This window comes from Pongo abelii, chromosome 8 (assembly GCF_028885655.2).
Source record: "Pongo abelii isolate AG06213 chromosome 8, NHGRI_mPonAbe1-v2.0_pri, whole genome shotgun sequence".
In the NCBI taxonomy this organism is placed as follows: Eukaryota; Metazoa; Chordata; class Mammalia; order Primates; family Hominidae; genus Pongo; species Pongo abelii.
In genome coordinates this window covers 38142742-38148753 of record NC_071993.2, presented here as the reverse complement: position 1 = coordinate 38148753, position 6012 = coordinate 38142742, and positions in this window count along the sequence as shown.

Below are 6012 nucleotides of genomic sequence, written 5' to 3'. Positions count from 1 at the left end.
TGCAGAAGGAAACCAGGGACACAGAAAATTTCAAACGATCACCCTTGCCCCTCCCAGATAAAGCCAAAAAAGTTGACAGAACTCAAATGAAGGAAAGCACATGGGAGGAGGAAAGGAGATTCCAAATGATGGAAAACCATATCCGCAGAACAAGGCAAAAAGGGAAACTAGGAAACACAACTTGTACAGTTTAAAACATGGAGACAAGTAGTAGGCTGTACCCATGCAAATGGCTGCAGGTGGAGAACACAGACAGTCAGGAAGATCAAGGGACAGCTCTTGGATGCAGGCAGGTCTCTGAAAGAAGTGGAGAATATCAGGATTTGGCAGAAAACTTTAGGCAAGGAAAAATTCTTCTGCAGAGACTACACTCCCTTCTCAACAACACTCCACAAAATGTGAGCTGTGCCTAAAAGAGGTATGCCCTGTGTTTCTATGTCAATCCAAGAAGGAACCTGAGGTCCCTTCCAACTTTAGAGAGAAGCCGCATTTCCTGCAGTCTTTGTCTCTTTCAGGCAGGCTTCTCAATGCGGCCACCCCCGCACCCCAACTTTACCAGGGCTTAGAGTCTGGCAATGGTGATTTAATTCATTTTTCTCTTGATGGCTACAGCTGAACGACAGCTGTTATAATTGGAGTTGTAAATCCTTTTGTTTGAAGGGGGAAGGAAAACAGAGGGCAAGTTTCCCTGTCCTCAATCGCTTCTTGTTATTCCCAATAACAAGAAGCTCTGCTTCCTATCGGGTTCATGTAAAACTAAAGGGAACTTAAAATCCTTGAAGCCATATTCTTCCCAAGAAGCAGAATAAGATGAAGAAATCAATTCCACTTGACACTTTACATGATTACTGTGGATGAAAACAGTTTCCAAAGATGTCCTTATTTCCAGATTAGTCCATGTCCCTTATCTTTCTTCAATCTTGAGCCTTAGAGTTCAGCTGGGCTATGGAGCTTCACCCCCAGTGCGGTGCCCGTCCTCACCGCCATGGTTGTCACCGCCCAAGCAGCGCAGGCCTCAGCAAACTCCATGCTCGTCCCGCTGCCACACGCTCCTGCACGGCGAGGCTCCTCTTAGAGCCGTCCTACGGCGCTGAGTCTCAGCCCCGCCGCGTTCCCACGGCTCCCTGACCGGTTGCACCACATCTCCCTGGGCCAGGCTCTCTCATTCATGCGGCTCCCGCCGCAGCACCGGGTACTACTCACTCTCCCATTCACCCAGAGCCCCCAGATGGCACATTTCATGGGATGTGTTTTTTGTTTTGTTTTGTTTTACCACAATGAAAACATGTTTAAATGTGGTCAAATATACATCCCATAAAATGTATCATTTTAATCACTTTATGTAGTCAATTGACATCTGCTATTTATAGTATAATCTCTGAATTTAAAAGTAATAGAACTGACTTATAAACACTATAGAGGAGCACTTCCTCAAGTTATTTTGGAAGTGTGTTTACCAAGTTTTATGATCTGCTTCAGGGAAGAAAGGTGAGGGGAGGGTGAGAGTGACCTTACCACTTCTGCTGTGCTCTCAAATTCCAAGGGGCAATGTTTTGGGGTCACATGTCATGAACCCCATCAACACCAAAATGTTTACATTCGGTGCGATTCTGCACACCCTTGGGGTCACACACAGTCTACCAGGCCCCTCCAACAGATGTAGTAACAGCTTCAGTTGCTCAGAAATGTTTCTAACCCCCCACTACCCAAAAAACACTGACTCAAGAAGACAGCTGACTCCAGAACTCACACTAACTCAGAGTGCAAATGCAGTGAATGGTGAACAGGGTGTGCTGTTAGCTAACCTTCTCCCTACCTTTCATTCTTAATCACAGAAACTATTGTTACTCACAATTTCTATTCACTTTTTTCTTGGTCCCTTGAGAAGAGGAAGATATTCTGAATTGCTAACGGATTTATCACACTGTGTGTGACCCTCTTCAACAAACCCCAAAACTCCTTTACTCCAAGTCAAAGAGAGGGTGTTTCTTTGGTTTGTTTTTAATTGTGGTAAAATATACATCATATAGAATTTACCATTTTTCATCATATTCAAGCATACATTTTAGTGGCATTAGGTATATTCATATCACTGCCATGTTAATAAAACTGCCCCCACAGGGGCACATGCCACCATGCCCAGCTAATTTTTTAATTATTTATTTAATGGTAGAGACCAGAGTCCCACTATGTTGCCCAGCTTGATCTCAAACACCTGGACTTAAGTGACCCTCCTGCCCTGGCCACCCAAAGTGCTGGCATTACAGGCATTAGCTACCAAATCCAGCTGAAAATCCATAACAAACCACTTTGCATCAGTGCACTTCCTGTCCCCCTTTTTTGCCTTTACAAGCCTGCTTGTAACAAGGGTTTAAGAAAGCTCATATCCAAGGTTACATTAGGTCTGGGTTCCAGGGAGCTGTCCTCATTTTGGCTCAAGTAAACTCTTTACATCACATTTTGTTCCTCAGCCTCATTCCTTTGGGACAATAGGCAGTATATTAAGTCACTAGACCAGGCTACTGCCATGGGTGTGTGGTATCTGACCGAGGATTTCCCTGGGAAGCAGGTGGAAGAATGGACCATGAGGATACATGGTAAAAGCTTGCATGACAAGAGGGTGCTGGACCCATAATCCAGGGCTGAAGGGTCAAAACCACCCACTAAGCCTCAGTTACTTCTTCAGTCTTGCCTTTGAACTATGAACTCCAAGACACCAAATACCCTGTGTACTATCTTCCTTTGACTGGGCCACCCCCAGGAGAAAGACATAAGGTAAAATGTCAGCCTCCAAGTCAAAGATTCTCAAAGCGTTTGTTTTAGAAAGGTTTTCTTCATAGGGAGTGTAGGATACTGTTTTTGCTCCCAACAGGAGGGGTTTTAGACATCTTCCTGCAGTTTGGAAGCTGCAGCCTGGTGATGGGGGAGTAGAAGAAAGCCCTTTAATGGAGAGATGCCTGAGCCTCTGTCAGATGCTCCATCTTTACAACAGATTTCTGCATTTGAATGACATGACTGAGTCGAGTGCACCCGAATACATCAACCTGGCTAGTGGATTTAGGGACTAAGGCTAGGGCCTTCATCTTAGAGTAAACCAGGCCGCTGATCCACAGGAAATCTTGTATGAGTAACACTGAGTTAGTATCTTAGGCAAAGTGTTTACAATGGTAAGATATCTGAGTATGAGATTAGACTTGTCCTGGGACTGCCCTCTATACACTTTTCCTCATGGATCTTTCCCATAAGATTCTGAATGAGATAAAATCAGGGAAGTTTGGGTATGAGCATGGGCATGAGGATGGGGCAGGGACAATGGCAGACAGGACAACAGTCACTGTCTGGGGCTGAAGGTGGTGCACACTCAGACAAATAAGCTCTTCTAAGAACACTGTTACTATTAAGGTATCAGTTGCTATGATAACCGCAGCTGAGCTTGTCTCTACCCCTATTTCTTAGAAGGCCTGAGTCTGAGCTACTACACTTTTTCCACTGAATTATTGGCAAAGTGACTGAGTGGGCCGTCCTATTCTGTTCGATGACTTGTACAAACACCTCCATTTTGAGCATTCTACCTTGTCCAGATCCACAGTCCATTAATCCTACCATTTTCTCTCTTAAGAGAATAATCCAAGAACTCATCCCCACCCACCCAATCTCCCATACCCTTTTAATAAAGTGCTACAAAATTATATACTAAGTTTTGTAATCATTTCCCAGTCCCATAAATCAGCCAGTTCATTCTGACCCTCGTCGGGTGTTGCTCCTTCTTCCTCGGGGAAGGGGAGAAGATAACTCCGGTTATGATCATCACCCTATCCTCCATTCACACATAGGGTGTTTGGGTGGGAGTAGGCTAATGCCTCCATCTTTCTAGGTATCTTGCCTTTAGCAATATATTTATATTTCCTTATTGGTAAATTGGAGGTGATAAGTGTATGTTGTATCATATATATCTCTCCCTTATTATATAGTTAGTAAGGGGTGGAGTATTTGCTTTCTCTTTGCTGCTGACAAATACCAATGCTTCTCATAATGTATTATGACATCCTTTTCAATCATGGTCTTTAGTTAATATTGTGAGCTATTTTAATAATCCATTAAATCTTTCTATGTAGATTGATGCAGTTAGATTATAGAGTAAGTAAAAGTTAGATCATATGTCGATTTCTAGCATGTAACTGTGTTTCACAAACTGTAAAGTGGGATCCTTGACTAATTCTACAATTACTGGGGACCAAAAAGTGCCACCCAAATATGTAAACTGTTACAAGTATTTTTTGCATCTGGATATGGTGATGAGATTGCCAATCCTCATCCTATGTATCTACTATCGTACAAAAAAATATTGATTGCTATTTGATTTAGGCACAGCCTATGAGATCAATCTGTACAATTTGGTTAGTGTACATAGGTTTGTCTTTGTCATTAGATGATAAATTTTGTGGTATTTTTTTTTTACCAGTTTTGTGTGTGATTCATGGATTAATTAACTCTTAAAGTTCTTTAGTATTAATTTGTATATTGTGCTTTTTGAACTAACCGTTTGTGGCAATGATGCCCTGGCATCCTGAATGCTGATGAAGAGCAAACTGGTCTCTTGGATATATTTTATTTTTTATTTGCTAAGAGTCATTTACTATCTTAATTGTAATTTTGTGTGTCAACGCATCTACTTTATTATGAGAGTTGTTTGTTTGTTTGTTGTTGTTTTTGAGATGGAATCTCACTCTGTCCCCCAGGCTGCAGTGCAGTGGTGCAATCTTGGCTCACTGAAAACCTGCACCTCCCAGGTTCAAGCAATTCTCCTGCTTCAGCCTCCCAAGTAGCTGGGATTACAGTCATGCGCCACCACACCTAACTGATTTTTCATATTTTTTGGTAGAGACAGTTTCATCATGTTGGCCAGGCTGGTCCCGAACTCTTGGCCTCATGTGATCTGCCCACCTCAGCCTCCCAAAGTCCTGGGATTATAGGTATGAGCCACACCATGCCAAGCCTATTATGAAATTTGGATTCTGGATTTTCTTCCTTTTAGTGTGCATCTGTATAGGTGACATATGTCTTTAAATGGCATGAAGGCTGTTCTAATTCTTTCTATAGTTCTACAGACCATAAAAGTCTTCCATTCATGTTCCAATCATTAATTTTCTGCTTAGATGCCTATAGAGCTATCCCACTGACCACTACCCATGAGTCAGCATATACGTGTTTATCAGATTGCCTTTCTCCTGATGATTTTCTGATTGCTGACAGAACTGCCACAAGGTCCTTCAGCTGGCCTGACAGCTCCTGCCTTCCTGAGGGTGTATCCTGAGGCTGCAGAGGCTGATGCATCTGTAAACCAAGTGTTAGACACTTCAGGTGACTAGGAGGAACCCCCATTGCCCTGTTAGATACTGGATTTGTTCCTCCCTCAGTGATATCTCTGGAAGTCTACCACAGAAAGTTCTGAAATTCTTTCAGTGAAGAAGCTTCACCTGCCATCAGGTTTCCCATCTCTCCCTGAATGTACCATTCAATGTACCATGTAAGTGTTTTTGCATCAATAGCTGCACCTGCAATACTTTCAGGTGTTAACTGCACCAATGGCAATAGAAGTGTTGGAGTTCCTATTGTGATGCCTGCTTTGCCTGTAATAGGTTCCGTATGCCAAAGGGCTCATAAGCTACCCATTCCAATTTTTCTAAAGTAGAATATTTGTATGTAGAATAAGAGGTTTCTTTATAAATAATCCATTGGTATATCTTTACCATTAATTTTTGTCCAAAGTGACCAAGAGGCATAATCTTGTGTAGAACACCTCTAATCTATAATTATTGCCTCAGTACACTTTATAAGACTCTGAAATTGCCTAACAGTATCTTTAAGCTATTGAAAAGGTTGTGATTGTTCTGTTCCCATTGACATTGTGACAAATTCCTAGTTGTCCTATAAAGAAGTTGCAAAGCAATCTCTAAGTGTGGCATCTGTTGTCTCCAAAGAGTACAATATCCCAAAAGTACAATATCCCAA